General features: G+C 38.2%; 1 long non-coding RNA gene across 18 annotated transcripts in view; it reads right to left on the bottom strand.

The window, feature by feature from the left end:
- Positions 1-330: 330 nt before the first annotated feature.
- The window catches only part of LOC108446604, a 95,895-nt gene continuing 79,278 nt past the window's right edge, over positions 331-16,947 (bottom strand). For 5 of the 18 annotated variants that reach the window (XR_001861848.1, XR_001861844.1, XR_001861845.1 and 2 more), the window contains 3 exons: positions 14,452-15,233; positions 11,368-11,474; positions 331-7,909 (listed from right to left, as the gene is read on the bottom strand). This is a non-coding gene — a long non-coding RNA (uncharacterized LOC108446604). Of the gene's footprint in view, positions 7,910-11,367; positions 11,475-12,540; positions 14,155-14,451; positions 15,234-16,947 lie in introns of those variants that run through there. The other 13 variants (XR_001861857.1, XR_001861862.1, XR_001861858.1 and 10 more) reach the window with 10 other exon arrangements.

The raw sequence follows: 16,947 nt of genomic DNA, 5'->3' as shown, positions 1-16,947 counted from the left end.
ATGTGCAGATGAGCCGAGTGTTGGGCTCGTGAGAGGGGCTGGAAAACAAGAAATGTGCAGAAGAATAAAGGGGAGCAACAAAAACGGAGCAGAAAAGAAGAAGGTCAAAACTTTGGTCTCACTCTGCAAAACTTGTAAGAAGTTTCTGGTATCGAGTCATATGAAGGGAAAGTGGGTGGCTCTTGAGACACAGTAAAAATGAGATTAACTCACCTACTAAATTCTCAGTCATCCTCCTCTTATAACCACTGCCAGGAAGTATGAATAACCAATCTAAATTTAAATAGAACAAAAAAGAAAATACTATACAGTATGACTAGTCACCAAAGAAACCATGAATTTGCTCTTTTAATAATTAAAAGCAAACCAACAAGTTTTCCAAAGCACTCATCTCTTGTTCATGAAATAAAATACTATCTTCACTGCCCATGTATGCCAAGTGTGCTGCATTATCTGCCCAGATAATTGCATTATTTTTCCCATTTGGATGAAATTACATTTTGTGAGAGTGACAAAGTAATTCCCCAAGTGCCAGTTATTTCTCTGCTTAGAAAATACCATGTACAGTTATTCCATTCATGGAAGAATTGAAATGCTTTAACTACCTACTTGCTCATATTTTGTAAATTATGGAAGAAAAAAAATGTTCATTGCCACTACCAGCATGAGACAAATGTTTTATTGCATACGACCAGGGCTGAGAAAATTTCCACCCCAAGCCCATTAGAGTTCAACTTGGGACAAGCCTTACAGACTGGGTTTTTTTTACTTCTTGCTGTGCAGAGCCAGTGTACTCCTACAGCTCAGCTCAAAGGCTACGTGCTTTGACCTTCAAAACCAGATTTCTAGATATCTTCACTGACGGATATTTTTAACGTGTTTACTTCACTGAACATTAGAAATATTATTAATATCTGTGTCTCAAGAGCTCTCCTCCAGGTACTGCCTGAAATGTAGCTCTCTTGGAGCCATTTGGAGAGAGACCATTTTTAATCCCTTTCAGCACAACTTTTTCACTCAAGTCAGTGAGTGTCGATACTATGCAAAATAAGTAAAGGTGGTAGGAATGAGTTCACAGGCAAAACTCTACATGAGTCAAACTGTCCCCCAGCTACCACATTAAATTGTGCTGATAAGAGGTGAGATTGCCAAATGCCATGAAGGCAGCTTTGGCACATTAGCATCTGAGAGAGTTTTTGCCAGACATGAGTGTGGTCCCAGATCTGAAGTCCATTAAAGCCTTTTAATCACTCTGGATTCGGCTTTAGGAAAGAAGGGCAATTTCTGGCATTGTTGAGTTAGGCTGAGTGAATTGAAACAACCCAAGTCGTTGAACCGTCAGTGCCGCTGCAATGGAAACAAAGGAGGAAGCGGAGCTGAAGGGATTTCTGAGAAACATCACAAACCAGTTAAGCGGGCAGGAATTGGACAACCTATCAAGCCATATGGAAAGAGGCTGCTTTCTAGAGATATGCCACCTACAGCCATTTTGTCTTTCAGTGCTCCAGTAATCAGATCCATACATATGGATTATGCTACTGGGCAAGAAAAAATATATCATTCCACAATGTCCATAAATTACAGACATAAAGTAAAAAAAAAATGCATCTGCTTCTGCACCGCTATGCACAGCAGCTCCTGACTAAAAATTAATAGTGTATTGCTTACTGTGCCTACACACTGAACCTCAACAAGTTTAATTTCATCTTAAAATCACAAACCTTTGCCTTTTATCAGAGAGAGAAGAGAGAAATTAGCACTCTCTTTTTCATGTTTCAGAACAGAAGTATGAGTTTGAAGTCCTGCATTTGTGAAAGAAACCATCGTAGCCTGTTAAAACGAGCTTTTGGTAGTGAAAAGGTTAACTAATTTGGTTTCTCCGATAAGTTTATCTATGATCAGAACTGAGTCATACAGAAAATACTCCTACAAGATTTGACCTTTTACTTGTATCCCACACTGAGATAATATACTTAAAATGGATATCAATAAGAACTTTGTTTTAAAAAGTATATTTAAAATAAATTACTTTTAAATAACAGAAACTGTTTTCAATTAGCCCTGTTAAAGGAAATCAACTAGAAAGTTATGTATGCTTTTTTATTTTCTTTATATAAATTATACCCAGGAGTCCTATGATAGCAGCTCTGTACAAACTATGCACTACCTTTATATTTATTTCTTATCAAAATAAACTTAACAAATTAGATTTGTTTTTACAGCACTTTATATCCAATAATGACAATGTTGTATTGGTCCCAGGATAAAAACAATGAAAGTAGCAGCTGAATGGTATTTTTATTAAGAGTTAACAAAAATGTCTTGTGCAAACAGAGTATATAAAGAAAATTAATTCCATAATTCCTCATGATGAAGGCGTTCTTCCTTTTTTTTTCTTTTTTTCTCACAATATCAATCTCATTTTGAAAGACCATTTTGAGGGGAAAACTTTAAGTTTTAGCACAACTTACTCAGCAAAATGATATGGCTGAACTTAAACATTGCTGACTGCTAGGATTTAGTATTAGGACCTGGTAAATGTTTTGATAACTTAATACTTTTTAAAAGAAAGCTTGTTTGTTACTGAAGATTTTAGGAGCCCAGAAGAAATATAATCTAAAAATTAACAGAACTAAAGATCCAAAGAGATGTTTCTTCTTTTTCCCATTTTTTCCATTTCCTGTACCTTAAACTGGTTCCTCCATGCTAGCATTTTAGAGGCCTTTTTACTGGTGGTAGATTCAGATGTATCCAAGATATTTACCATACAGCTCAGCAAGAGCTCACGTTTTCCTCCAGCAGTGGAAAAATGGCAGGGCTAATGGTCTGGGGTTTGTTCCTAAAAATGAGTCCTTATACCAAAAAAAAAAAAAAAGAACATTGTTTAGAACATGTGGTTTGCTGCTATTAAGTTAACAGTGGAAAATCTCATTACTTTTAAAGCTAATTTTATTTTGTGGTGGGATTGATCTCTAGACTGAAGCAGATTTTGTCTTAAACAGAGCCTCTAATCCTACCTTACAGTCCTCTGCTCAGCAAGTCACTCTCTGCATAGCTTGGCTAGATGCATGTTTAAAGTTAAGTGATGAGTTAAAAGGAAAAAAGGAAGAAAAATAACTTTTCCCCACATGTGTCTCTGGGGCTGTTAGCAGGCACTCGTGTGCCCTCTTCTCCAGCTCTTGCTCTAACTACAGGGGTGTCCAACAAAGATCTTGGTTTAAAGAAGCTCTTTTAGCAGTGCTAACAATGCTTCTGCCTCTAATGCAAGATTAGAGTGCTCTGAGAGACAAATTAGAGGTTGGGCAAATTCTAACACCAGCTCCATGTAGGAAGCACCGTGGAGAAGCAGGGGTGTAAGAGAAGCATAACGTGGTCTGGTGGCCCAAGGGCTCTGAAAATCAGAGGGGTGAAACAGAGAAGAAAATAGTACCCTGTAAAGATTTCTAGTCCAGGTTTGTTTTCAAGTTTTCAAAGCAACTCAGCTGACTTCTGACTTTTCATTGAGGCTATAACGATTTACAGTAACAAAGAACCAAATCTGCAATTTAAGAGGAAAACAACCCGAAGACAGAAGACTTGTTTATAGCCTGCATGCTATATATGCATACATATATACATATATCTCCTACTTACAAGTTACGATGACTCAGATCTAAACTCTCATGGTTTAAAATACGAAGTGAGATTCAGAGTCACATAATATTTGCGTTCCACCAACAGTTCAGTGTTTTGGGGCTTTTCTTGGTAACATATGATCATACCATATAAAATTCACTCTTGTGCAAAGGTGAGCCATTATATCGTAAATTCCACTAACAATAACTCTCGTGTAGCTCAAGTCTGTAAGCTATATTTCAAGACCCCTTTAAAACTTTGTACTCAGCCATTTCCCTTGCACTTTTCTAGATACCAGTTCACCAAGAAAATTTGACACATGAATAACCAAAATACATGCACACAAGATCACTGATTATTTGATTTTTTTTTCTGAATATCAGTCTAGCTCTTCTCAACTAAGTTGCCAAAGTGTGAGAGCTACATCTAAAAGCTGATTCCCTTAGCCCCACTGCTACTGAGGTCTTGCTTCTCCATCAGTGATAATTTAGAAAGTCCCTCAGTATTTTGGGGGAAAGAATATGGACCAGCTGCCCAGCAAACAAAGGAGCTCTGACTTGTCTGAGCTCATACGTACTCAGCAATGCTCTGTTAAAAGTGTCTCTGTCTCTGTCATGGTTTAACCCCAGATGGCAATCAAGTACCACACAGCCACTTGCTCACTTCCCCACCTGCACCGATGGGGAGGTGAATTCGAAGAAAAAGTACACCTCTTGTGTTGAGATGAGCAATGATTCAAGCAAAAGAAAATATTAAGATAATAATAATTGTAATGAAAATACATTGGGGAGCTAGGGGGTGTGTAAATAAAACCCAGCAGAAACAAGTGATGCTCAGTACATTTGCTCACTACACACTCAACACTGCTCAGCCCATCCCCAAGCACTGATAGCAGCTCCCAGCCAAACTCCAGCAGTTTATATTCTTATATAAGACATTCTGTGGTATGGAACATCTCTTTGGCCAGTTCAGGACACCTGTCCTGGCCATGCTGCCTCCAGATTTTGGCAGAGCATGAGACAGTGAAAAGTCCTTGATTGAGAGTAAGCACTACTTAGCAACAACTAAAACATCAGTGTGTTATCAACATAATTCTCATATGAAATCCAAAACACAGCACTGTACCAGACAGCTGAAACCAGGACAATATCAGTGCAGTTCATTAGTTTGTTGAGTTACACTAAAATTTTACAAAAACTGAAAACAGAGCAGAGGACTGCTCACTGCCCCACTGTGAATAAGAGTACCTTGGGATGAGGGGTCTGATATTCACAAGGGCATGAGATCCTGCAGCTCCCATACCAGCTAGGAATAGCAGCAGGTGTTCAACATCCCTGAAACACCAGGTTTTGAGCTTAAAGCACATGAATCCTTGAATGACCTCCAAGTGGTGAAGTGGCTACTCTCCTTTTGGGAGTAGCAGCCATTTAGAGCATTGATAAAGATTTGGGAAATGAGTTCCTGGTGCTGGATACAACTATAAAAAGCATACAAACTGAATTTGGGTCTTACCAGAAATTCTTTGTTTTACAGATGTACAAAAGTTAAATGTAACTAACCTAGAGCTGAGAAAATTTCATCTCTTGGCAGGTGTCAAAACTATAAGCCAAGACAGAGAATGAGAGTGAGACCTTGCTTAAACAAAGGGTGAAGCTTTAGAGATGTGGCATTTATCTGTGCCACGGGGTTGTGAAACCAACTCATTTTTGACATCTCACACATGTGCAGAAAAGTGAACTTGCAGAAAGGAGTTATTTCAAGAGCTGAGTGAAACTAGCTGGCTCAGTCGGCAGAGTTTTTCTGTCAACTTTCTTATGTTTTGCTGCATACAGTTCTATACTCCAGGAGTTTTGTTTTGAGTTTTAGCTTCAAACAAAGCAAAACTGATTGTAAACCACTGTGTTTTGACTTTTCATGTTGAAACTATATCTCACACCGAAAGTTTCAAAAGCAAAGCGTACAGGACTGGTAGCCTGGGGTAGCTCAGCCTGTGTTCAAGCTGACTGACTGAGGGTCAGAGACAAGTTCTCCTTACAGCAGTGATGCTGATACCTGGTTTTTCTGTGCGGTCCCATGTCTGTATGAAACTACTCAAACCCATCCAATTTTATGTCGTTTTCTTCCAAGAATATTAGAAGAAGCTTATAGACAGAGTCGTCCGATTAAACTAACATTAAATAGTGGCAAATCAGTAATTTTTTTCTTAATAGATTTGTTTCTAGCTAGGTCCAGTAAGATAATTATAAAGGCTTCTTCAAACAGAAATCCAGACATACAGATAGCACTATTTTCTGCTAAATGAATGCTGCTTGTTTGCCTGTATCTAATCAGATATGATTTGCCAGAAACAGCATGGCAGTGTCCAGAAACACCTTCTTGACAGAAGCTTTCCTTTATTTTCCACATTAATGTTCTTAGAAGCCCTTCAACCCAATTGTTAACACATTGGAGTATTTTAAATGGACACAGAAAATAATTTATATCTGATTTACAACAGCATTTATTATCATATTTCCATGACCATCATTTAACTTTCCACTATATTAATAACTAAGACCAATTTTACCTAGCAAGCAATCTAAACCCTCAAACTTGACAAAAATATCCTGTGCTTATTTCTCTTTCTAACCATCAAAAAAAGTCACTACAACAACCCTGGGTATCAGCATTTTTTCCTGTGTGATTCACTTACACCAAGCAAACCCTCTAGACCTACAATTTTCCTTTTTTGAATTTCTGCTTAACCAATATGATCAACAGGTTCCCTTCTCTGTGGGTGGTGATAATGTCAGTACACCACTGCCCAAATAACCTTTCCCTATAGGGAAATGCTAACATTTAACTCTTTAAATTTAAACCATGTGTATTTTGGTCTCATAACTGCACTCTGTATTAACTGCCTTTTGTTATGAATTTGTATCACTAAAAATCTTAATGAAACCAGTTATTGGAAATGTTAAGTGCAGTAGACATCTAAAATTGGTGTATGAGCTAACATATTTAAAGGGTGACTAAATATTTTACCCAACCATTGTAAGCATGTTTTCAGAATTACTGATGACACAGCTCTGCATATGTTCAATGTAAAGATGTGTCTCAGAAGAGCTGTTCCTTCCAGCCCATTCCAGGGAACATAAACAATGGCTTTCAAATGGTTTCTATCTCCTTCCTTCAACTTATCCAGAAACATAAAGTGTCATTCAAGTGCTGCCTACATGAGACCTCCACCAAGAAGAGCAATTTCTGTGTGCATTGATCACTTCCATTTTCCCTGCTGGTATTCCCTGTGAGAGGCGCTGCCACTGCACATGGTCTTTGTATGCATTGCCATTGGGTGACCACAAATATACAGCAGCCAGTGTAGGAAAAATATTGGTATTTGGGACAAATTCTCAAACCACAGATTCAACGGTTTCCCCAAACTAAATTGTTCCTCAGTAAAATTTAACACAACTGCAAATATTAAAAAACTAATACATGGATTAGCTCTAAAACTGCAATTATATTAAAAAATAGTGGAGGGGAGAGGTGGAAAGACTGTATAAAATTTTTAAGTGTTTTCTGTAACCTCTAGAAATGAAACAGTTTATTTAATGTTTACACATATGATTTAGGTAGTGTTTACACAGTTCTATACTTACGGTCATTGTTTTAATTATACATTTCATGTTTCATCATGTAGATGTGTTATTTAATACATATATAATGTAAAAAAATTATCTTTGGAACAGTATTTTTTAAAACAGATACCAACTCCCAGGTACAAATTAGCACTGCCTTTTTTTTTTTAATCTGAATTCTGTAGCAATTTCCATAAACTATCTGTTTCACTGCCCAGAATATCCTCCAGTCCCCTGGACTAATATTAATAAAAGGAATGTATTTTCCCAGTCTGTCTGGGGAAGGCTACAGGGGCTGACAAATTATATTTTGAAAAAACAGTCATCTGAGATAGTTCCATCACCTCAAGTTATTCTGTGGGCTTGGTCACAGATTTCAGGGTGCTTAGGTGTTAGCTCTCCAAGGCTTGCCATAATGTGAATTCTTTCCCATTTCACAGTCTTTCCATTAATTCCCAATCCATAAACTTTTATCACATGCCCTGATATTTGGTAAAATCTTTAGAAATGCCATTATACCCTTCTTAAGAGACAAACCATTCCCAGTTCTCTGTAGGAGTTTTCTTCCACCTTCATTCAAGATCAGATCCGCAGTGATCAGAGATGAATGACACCAAGAGGGTATCTGTTTCTTGTTTCAAACAACCATTGCAGCCATGCCTAAGGAGTCCATCCTGAAAAAGATTGATAAATACTTTAAAAAAAAAAAAGACCAGAGTTCACGGAAACAGTTCTCTCTTTCACTTGCAAACTGTAAAATTAATATCGTGCTTTACTAAATCAGATTTTATGATTGCTTTGTAAGTCACCATCCATCATGACTTTTTCTGTAACCATTTTTTTAACTTCTGCAAAAGTAGTCCAAATTCCTATCAATCATAATGCTAGTGAGTGATCTTAAAAAGTTCACAGGAAAGTGTTCTTTGTCTACACAATCCTAATCAATGCCTGTGGTGAATTTTATCCAGAATTCACTACTTTCCATTAGCTTTAATTTTATTTTAAGATGAGTTATATATTTTATACATATACCATATATAATTTTTATATATTATATACAACAAATTGCTCTTGTTATAAAATAACAATTCAGAAATGCTCAACCCCACATTGTGCAATTTATATATAACTATGCTAACTAGTATAGTCAAGACTTTTAACTTCCCTCTTATTCAATAGACCATCAAAACTGGACCTCATTAACATAAGTTTCTAATTGCATATCTAATTAATGAATTCTTCAATTTAATTTCTTTAATTAAAGAAGTATTTTTTTAATTAAAGAAATATTTCTTTAATCCCTTCTATCCAAGTGTCTGGTACCTGAAATTACCGCTTTCTTCAGCAAAATTAGGTTGCTGCATCATGCCCAAAACTGGGAATTAAGCTTCCTTTAGCCAGACTCTTAAGAATTTTGAACCTCAAACCACTACAGTCCTGATGAGAAGACCCAGGCTCCTGGCCAGGACCTTCCATGGTGCATTCGCTCAACAACAGCAACTCCCAACACACACACACAGGTTCAGTTCAGCCACTGTAATTCAAAGCAGACCCTTGATAGCATCCCATTGAATACAGCACCTCTGTCCTTGTTAGATATGAAAGTACTTTCCTGCCTCTATGCCTTGTTAACCTGACATAAAACACTTTTGACGGAATTACCTTCCCAGACGTGATACCTTTAATTTTGTTAAGCATTTGCAGAGGCATATTACCTTTTACAGCAGTTTTCTAAAGTGGAAATTCAGGTGCCTGAAAGAAGGTACCTAATGCCTGCAAGAATACCCTGGAGTACCCAGGATATTTGTGCAGGGCTGGCACAATGTGGGACCTACAGGTGACTTTTGACCTTTGACAAAATACCACACCTTTGAACTGGCACTGAGAAGCCAGATGGGATCCCTATGGGCTCTAAAATGCACAGGCCTATGTTTAGGCACATGGGTTTTTTCTAAAACTAGTAAAATAAGCCACCAAAATTAAAAATCAAAAGAGACTGAACATAATTTTATATGATTTCACTTAATTAAAAACCTGGGGAAAAATAGCAAAAACCTTGAAGAAATAATGACACTGAACTGTGCCATAAATCAAGTCTCTCCTGATGGGAGAGAATTTTCTAAAAGTCCTTGCAAGGAGTTTCAAAGATAAACCAAGACTTTTCCTTGAGTTTCAATGCTGCTGGATAGTTGTTTATTAAGTCTTATCAGAGGAACAGAGCCACTAGCGTGACCCAGGTACAGCACAGAGCACAGAAAGCAGGAGAGAAGTCTCTAATTATTAAGATTTACACAGCCTTTTAAAGATAATTTAACCAATGGTTACTAAAAACATATATTATTTTCACTTTCCTACCAATTATTCAGTAACACAGCCAGGAACTGCGGAATTCCCTATCCAATCATTACACACTACTTTTACTGCAGAACATGGAGTAGTAGAAGAAGGAGAAGAAGGTTTAGAGAACAACAACAATCCTCCATTTTGGTATTTTTCACTCTTATCTATTTACTACAAAGAGAAGCCCAAAATCTCTAAATTTTTCACCCTGTGACAATCTTACATAGTAGTCTATCACCTAATTCACACCACTGTATTTTCTAGTTCCTGTCTGACCTTTGGTAATTTTTTCCAAGGTTTGAGGCTAAAACAGTGTTGTTCAGGGGGGTAAGAACCCTTAAAAACAGGCAGAGAAATATTCTCGGCACTCTGGGTTCCTACATCTCCCCCTCCTGTTTGAGCCAAAAAGACTTCCTTGGCAGCTTTGTCCATGGCTCTAGTCTAGCACAGTGAAGTATACAAGGCACACATACTAAAAGAATTACAACAATAGTTAAAACATACAAACCTATCTTCAGAATTTTTCTCCATAAGGATGTAAGGTCAAACCAATTGAACAAATCGTTCAACAATGATCCACTTTCTTCTCCAAGTTTAGCTATTCCATCCTCTAATTGCCATATACTTTCATGGATGGATTTTGAATGATCTGACAAATTCATACAACACATACCTTCAAATTCTTCACATCCATGTCCATGCACTAATAGAAGATAATCAATTGCTGCTCTTTGCAGAGTCGCTTGTCTCACACTCTGAACATCAGTTAACATATCGCTCAGTGCGAGAGAGACAGCACGAGAGTTCTTACTTAGCCAACAGCGCAATTGATCCAATTGTCTTAAGGCTGCTCCTGCAGCAGCACCAGGCAAAAGGAGAGCTGCAGAAAACCTTTGTCCAAAATTCCAAGCTGCAAATTTGTCATTACAATCAGATTTATATTGCTCATCAAATCTTTTCTCCCTACTCTTATGTTCTTTTATCACTTTTGCATTAGATGTTAGCAAAGAAAGCTTTCCAAAGCTGCATGGACCACCCTTGACATTTGAGGGAATTGCAGGCCAAATTCTGTCCCCACAAATGAGAAACATCCCTCGTGGCAATTGCAATGGAGCCTGGTTGGACGGTGTGTTCATCTTTAAGGTTGAATTGCACCAAGATGTTGCATTTCTATATATTTCGTAATTTGGAGTGACATCTGTTACCTTGTCTTTATTTTGTTTCAACCCTGGAGAACTGAATACTACACAAAACTCCATCTTTATTGAACCAAAAATTTCCAATTCCTGAGGTTCGTAAGGAGCCTCCAGAAGGGATTTGGTCCAAACATCCCAACTTTCCACTGGATTTGAAGCGAATTGTGAAAGTTTTAGATTAGCATTTTTGGAAGGTGGCCATTTGTCTGCTGGTAGACTGACCAAACATATTGAAAATGGTTTCATTGGCCTTGAATGAGTTAGACAGATGGTATCTAGGCCTGATGCATTGGACAAAATCTCCCAGACATTTTCTTTTGGTTGTTTTACTGGGAAAGCTGCATTGCTTAAGGCAGTCAGTGAGATGATAAGGCACAAGTGTAACACCTGATTGAGCTTCATTCTCAACAGCTTTATCCCACATAGGAATCTCTGATCTGTAACACAACTTCTACCACACTCTTACATACAAAATTTACACCATTAACTTTCCCACTTTTTACATAAGACTCAGTCCACAGTTCTTGCACAGAAAGACAACTGATGTCTGTGGCATCGACAGTAGTGTTGACACTGATTCACGTCTGCGTGCTCACCTCCTTGTTCCTGGAGTCGATTCCTGCTTGTTGCTGGACTTGATAAGGTTTCCTGGTTTTTGCGGGAATCCACTTCGGTCCTGCACCTGTTGAGACACAAGCATACCCTTTGCCCCAAGTTATTAGTTGAAATGCACTTTCAATTTTCCCTATCTCTGGATTTCTGATCTAAACCAAAGGGTTTGCCCTTAACTTTGTCTATATGGTGTTGGGAAAATGTCTAATTATAAGCGAATTTGATTTTGCTAAAAAACTGTTTTTAAAAAAATTTAAAACCTGCAGCGCTTTATTCAAGCGCATTTGAGGCGTAGCCTCTGCCTCCCCCCCTTTTTTTGTTTAACCAAAAGGGGATTTTAAAGTTTGGTGTGTTCTTTCAATAATTGCTTACCCTGTAGGAAAATGAGGAATACCGAAGGAGTGATGTGCATCCTAACTCATTAAGAATTTATGTAGCTCTTTTGCTATATAAGCTAGACTATTGTTTGTTTTTATCTTTTAAAGTATACCTAATGATGCAAATGCTTGCAGAAAATGCTGACGTGCATGTTTCGCTATTTCTCCGGTGTGCAAAGAAGCAAAAACCGCATTGGAAAATGTATCCACTGGCAGATGGATATTTTTATATTTTCCAAAAAATGAGTATTTGGCTTTTGCCATTCTGTCAAGAGCCTTTTGAGCCTCAGGCGTAAGAGTCCTGGGAGACATGATGTCACAGTCTCCTCTTAGCAAGTCAAAAACTGAAGCAAGTCCATCATTGGTGTTCTCCAGTATACTGTATTTTCTAGTTCCTGTCTGATCATTGGTAATTTTTTCCAAGGTTGGAGGTTAAAACAGTGTTGTTCAGGGGGGTAAGAACCCTTAAAAACAGGCAGAGAAATATTCTCGGCACTCTGGGTTCCAACAAAATAACTTTGTCTAAATCTCATCCTTTTCTGTACAAAAATCTGCTGGAGATTATCATTGCTTGTTATCTAGATCCTATAAAGGCCATAATGAACTAGTCATATTCACAACACTTTTATACTTTCTGAATTCAAATTTTAGAATACCACTACATTTTCAAAGTTAAATACTCAAAAACTCAGCAAACATTAATACAGGCTCCATGCAAACCAAAGAATACAGCTTTTAGCTATTTTAGAGTGAAGTTTTTAATTCTGTGTTTATATACTATTTTTTCTCATTCAGCAACTGAGTGCTTGATACTGTTCACAAGAAAAGTGTTGTTACATTTGTAATTAAATAACATCTTGGAAAAGACATGGCTGCCAACAGCACAACTATTTTACATCACTTCGTTGCAAATAAAAATTCTAAAAATGTAAAATCAATTCCCACTTTAATGTGCTCCTTGCAGCCAAGCCTTGGAACTTGTTTTCATGTTTTCCCTCAAGCAAATTTCCCTTGATTCCAGGAAGAGTTTGGCGGGCCATCATACCACAGTAGCACACAGTCCTTTGTAGTCCTTCTAGAAATGGCTGAGGAGAAGGTAAACCTGGCTGGACCAGTTAAACAGAAGATGATTGAGATGAAGTTACAAAAAAGAAGTTAGATACAGGGCTAAGATGTAGCAGGTGAAGTATTTCTAGAGGGGTGTGGAAGCTGTTGCATTGATGTTGTATGCAAGGCAAAAACAAAGGGTGCACACTTCTGCTTGCCTCTGTTTAAAGTAGATCAATTTAACTTAAAGTGATGCCAGGGGATTGGAAAGCTAAGCTTCTGGAAGAAAGTAATGCAAATTGTGTTTGTTCAGGTGAGGATGCTCTGGCCCAGACCTCTCAGCTACATACTGATGCAAATGGTAGGGGGAAAACTATTTAATGTAAAAGGACAATAGAGATACAAGGTATCTGAATAAATGTAAAAGACAGAAAAACAGAAAAATATTTATAATCATCAGAGTTGTGATGGGTTGGAACAAGCTTCCAGCAGCACACAGGGTGGTCAAGGCATGTCCTGCATGGATTTCACAGTAAGTTTGGTTTTAACAGCCAAAGACTAGACTTGATAGACCAGGAGCCCTCGGTAATGAACCAGCAGGGTCTTGGTTCTTTACAGTTCTGCCACAGCTTTCTGACTGTGATCATGAAACATCAAAAACAGTCTCTGTATATTAAGGGAGATTGCAGCTAATACCCAGATGAACACTTACAGGAAAACATAAATATTATAAGAGACATTAAAATTATTATGAGATTATTTTCTGCTTATTTATGGAGTAGAAAGTTAAATACTACTTTTGGTTGCTTCAGACTAAATTCTAAACATTTCTGCTTTCAGTTGCTTCAATGAGATTACTCCAAGTTTACCTTGAAGTAAATGAGATCTGAATTCAACACCGTAATTCTTTGTTTCTTGTGGGAAGACTGATGAATATTGCTGATTTCATAGTCATGGGGGGGAGGGGGGCAGTGAGTAAGCAGTGGTAAACACATCACAGAAAACAGTAAAAAGCAGAAGACAGCTTTACGTCTGCCCTTTGCTACTTATAGGTCAAGATTACACACTGAACAAAGATTATTTAAAAATGCAGACCAGCCAGCTTTCACTTGGTTTTAGTTTGGAGTAAAGTAGCCTTCAAAAGCTAAATTTTAAGCAAACTTTTTTTTTTTTTTCCTTCTTTGTCACAGCCAAATTCTCCAGTTCGGGAATTTACAATATTTTCCTTTTTCCAGAATGACACCTGCTGGTGGGAGAAGCATGGATGAATTGCAGATACTTCATAGGTTTGATAGTTGCTAACCAGACATATTCTCTGAGCATGCTCATCACCTGGGCGCAGGCCAACTGTCGAAAATAAAGATTTGGAAACTGTAAAGGTGCTATAAGGAGTATGTTGTAGAAGTAATATAGTTTTCCAATATGATTTAATGCTTGCTCTTAATAAACCACGAAGCTACCTAGTACTAAGACAGTGCTTCCATGGTGTTTCACTGCTGGACACTAGCCCTATTTCAGGAAGCCCAGAGCATTACTATGTCAGCCAGAAGGAAACCCTCCCTAACCAATACAAAAAGCTGCTGGGCTGCTTCAAACTCTCAACTGCAAATAAAACCAGCTGCTAATGCAACTTTTTGTGCTTACCATCCCAAAAGACTAGATCTCAGAGACAAGTAGTGTGCACACGTTCCTGACTCGGTATGGGAGGACACAACTGTGAGAGACAGAAAGCAAGGTGTACCTTTACCAAAACTGTGACAGATACTGCTCAACACACCAGGCAGTGTTAGGCTCTGTAATGGGCTTCCATATTCACAGCTCCTCAGCTGCTGGGTCAGTTGCCACAGCCTCCCCTACAGCTAAACCAAGTCAGACCAGAGCTTTTCACTCTTCCAACACATTTACAGCAATATTCCTAAAAGTGATTTCCAGTGCTAAGAACAATATACAACTCTATTTCCTTTTTCTGAGCTGCATAACTATCTACTGTCTTCTGTAAAGGCAATCTGAAATGTAAGGTGCTCAAGACCCCGAAGAAGACTCTGAAATTAGACTCTAATCTAAACTGTATGTTTTAAACACTACTTATGAAGAAATTGCTGTGGAAAAAAAAACTAGTTATAAAGAAAACTACTATATATTAAATTCAGAATTAGAATTCAAGCAAACCTTTCAAAGTATTTACAAGACCATAGGCAAATAAACACATTCAAATGTGTTCCCCTTGGATAAATGAATACATAGGTGTTGTTAGGGCATACCTCATTGTAACATCAGAAGGCACACTTTCTTGTTGATTACACTAGCTTGTTGATGGCATTAGACTGCAATTTAGGAGATTTGGTTTCTACACCTGGATTTATCATTGGCCTCCTTTATGGCTTTGAATGGGTAACTTCACAGCTCTGTTCTCTCAAGTATCCTGTCTGTGAAAAGAAGGTAGCATTGCACTATTCTCATGGTTAAAAGACTGATTTCCAAAAATTGATTTTATTTTGGTAAATGCAAACACATGAAAAGGGGGTACCTTTCTACAAACTTACTCATAAGACACACAAGACTTGAAAAGATAGTTTAGATCTGGAGAGTTTTTTAAACATTTTTTTTGCAAAGTTGATCAGAGTTTCAGTCCTACCTATGGTTTTACACACTTCTGTTTGTACTGTCCTTGTCACACATTTAATTATGACTATCAAAATCTGGAAACATGGTTACTGCAGTTTATCTTCCTTAACCTCCTTAACAAAGCAATGGCTTCACAAAGAGCCCAGCTGCATCTCAATGCTTTCAGAGTAGCCCAGGGTAAGCACTTTGCTGGGAACAGTAGCAGGCTGGAAGCAGGAGAGACTGAACTAACACCAAATCTGTGATTGCCTGGACATCCCCACATGGTTTGAGCTAGCTGAAAAGCAAAGAGGAAATTGCACAAAAGATGCTTGTGTAAATAGGTTCCTAACTTTTAATGCTGGAGCCTGGGAAGCTTTACTGAAACAGGTTTTCTAGCTGCTTCCACTTAGCTCAGGGAGTGTCTACTTGAGCACACCATTATCAACAATTGACCATGACCATCTCCATTCTGTGCTAGAATCCAGCAAAAAGACACTTCTAATCCCGAAGGGATAACACTGCTTTTTGTGTCAGATTAGAGGTCAGCTTGAGTTTGAGCTCAGGTTACTGCTCACCCTTAAGCAGTCATTCCAGTTTTTATTGCCATACATGGGGAATGAAATGCATGCACGGGATACAAATAGCCTGGGATTCAAATAAACCTCTGCACAAGGATAAGAGCTCTGAATTTGGCCACGTTTTTCTCCTCTCTACACTCTATCTATCAAACTCACATTGCATGGAATAAACTTGAAGTTGGGAATACTTTCATATCTCATTCCCTTTATTTCACCTAGGACACTCTTAACTTCAACCCTTTAAGCCTTGCTCTCTGAGATGATGCGGGAGATGTGTGTGATTGCTATAGACCCCTCCAACTTCTTATTCAGCAGCTATTGGGAAACTGGTTTGGACCAGAGCACTGCAGCTGCAATGTTTTTAAGCACTCTCATCATTTCTGGAAATGTGTTTCCAGCATTATTTCCCATAGAAGCCCTTCCATCCCTTCCCCCACCACGCAGCATATGCCCCATGATGAGTCACAGCTCATCCAAACTCCCTTAGCTGCTAAACCGCACTATGACCAAGAAGCTCTTCCTCAAAGGCATTCTGGCTCCAGCTGACCTCCTCAGGGACAGCCACAGGCTCTGCAGAAGTAACCTCTAACATAAAAGTTAAACATTATTTCAAACTGATACACGCAGAACAGGACATAACCAGATATGATACCATAGTTTCATTTTCTCACTAGTTTGGCATGTGTAGCTTTTCTTCTGCCCAATGGACACGCTTTTCTCCCCCCTGTAACCAGCTTCCTCCAACTTTAGTTGGTTCTGTACTTCTAAGAGTACTTTCTTCCCCTCAAAAAATATGTCCTTGCATTCCTCTCTTTTGTCTCAAGCTTTCTTTACTTGTCTTACCTACATAATTTCTGTATTTGTAAGGGTTTTTATCAGGATGTACTTTTTCATTTGCCCCAGAGAAATTTGCCTTCTTCCAACCATAGTCCTTTGCAGTCAAGTCAGAGGGAAC

The sequence above is a fragment of the Corvus brachyrhynchos genome, unplaced genomic scaffold (genome assembly GCF_000691975.1).
Source record: "Corvus brachyrhynchos isolate BGI_N302 unplaced genomic scaffold, ASM69197v1 scaffold202, whole genome shotgun sequence".
Taxonomy (NCBI): Eukaryota; Metazoa; Chordata; class Aves; order Passeriformes; family Corvidae; genus Corvus; species Corvus brachyrhynchos.
This window is presented reverse-complemented; position numbering and strand designations above follow the sequence as displayed.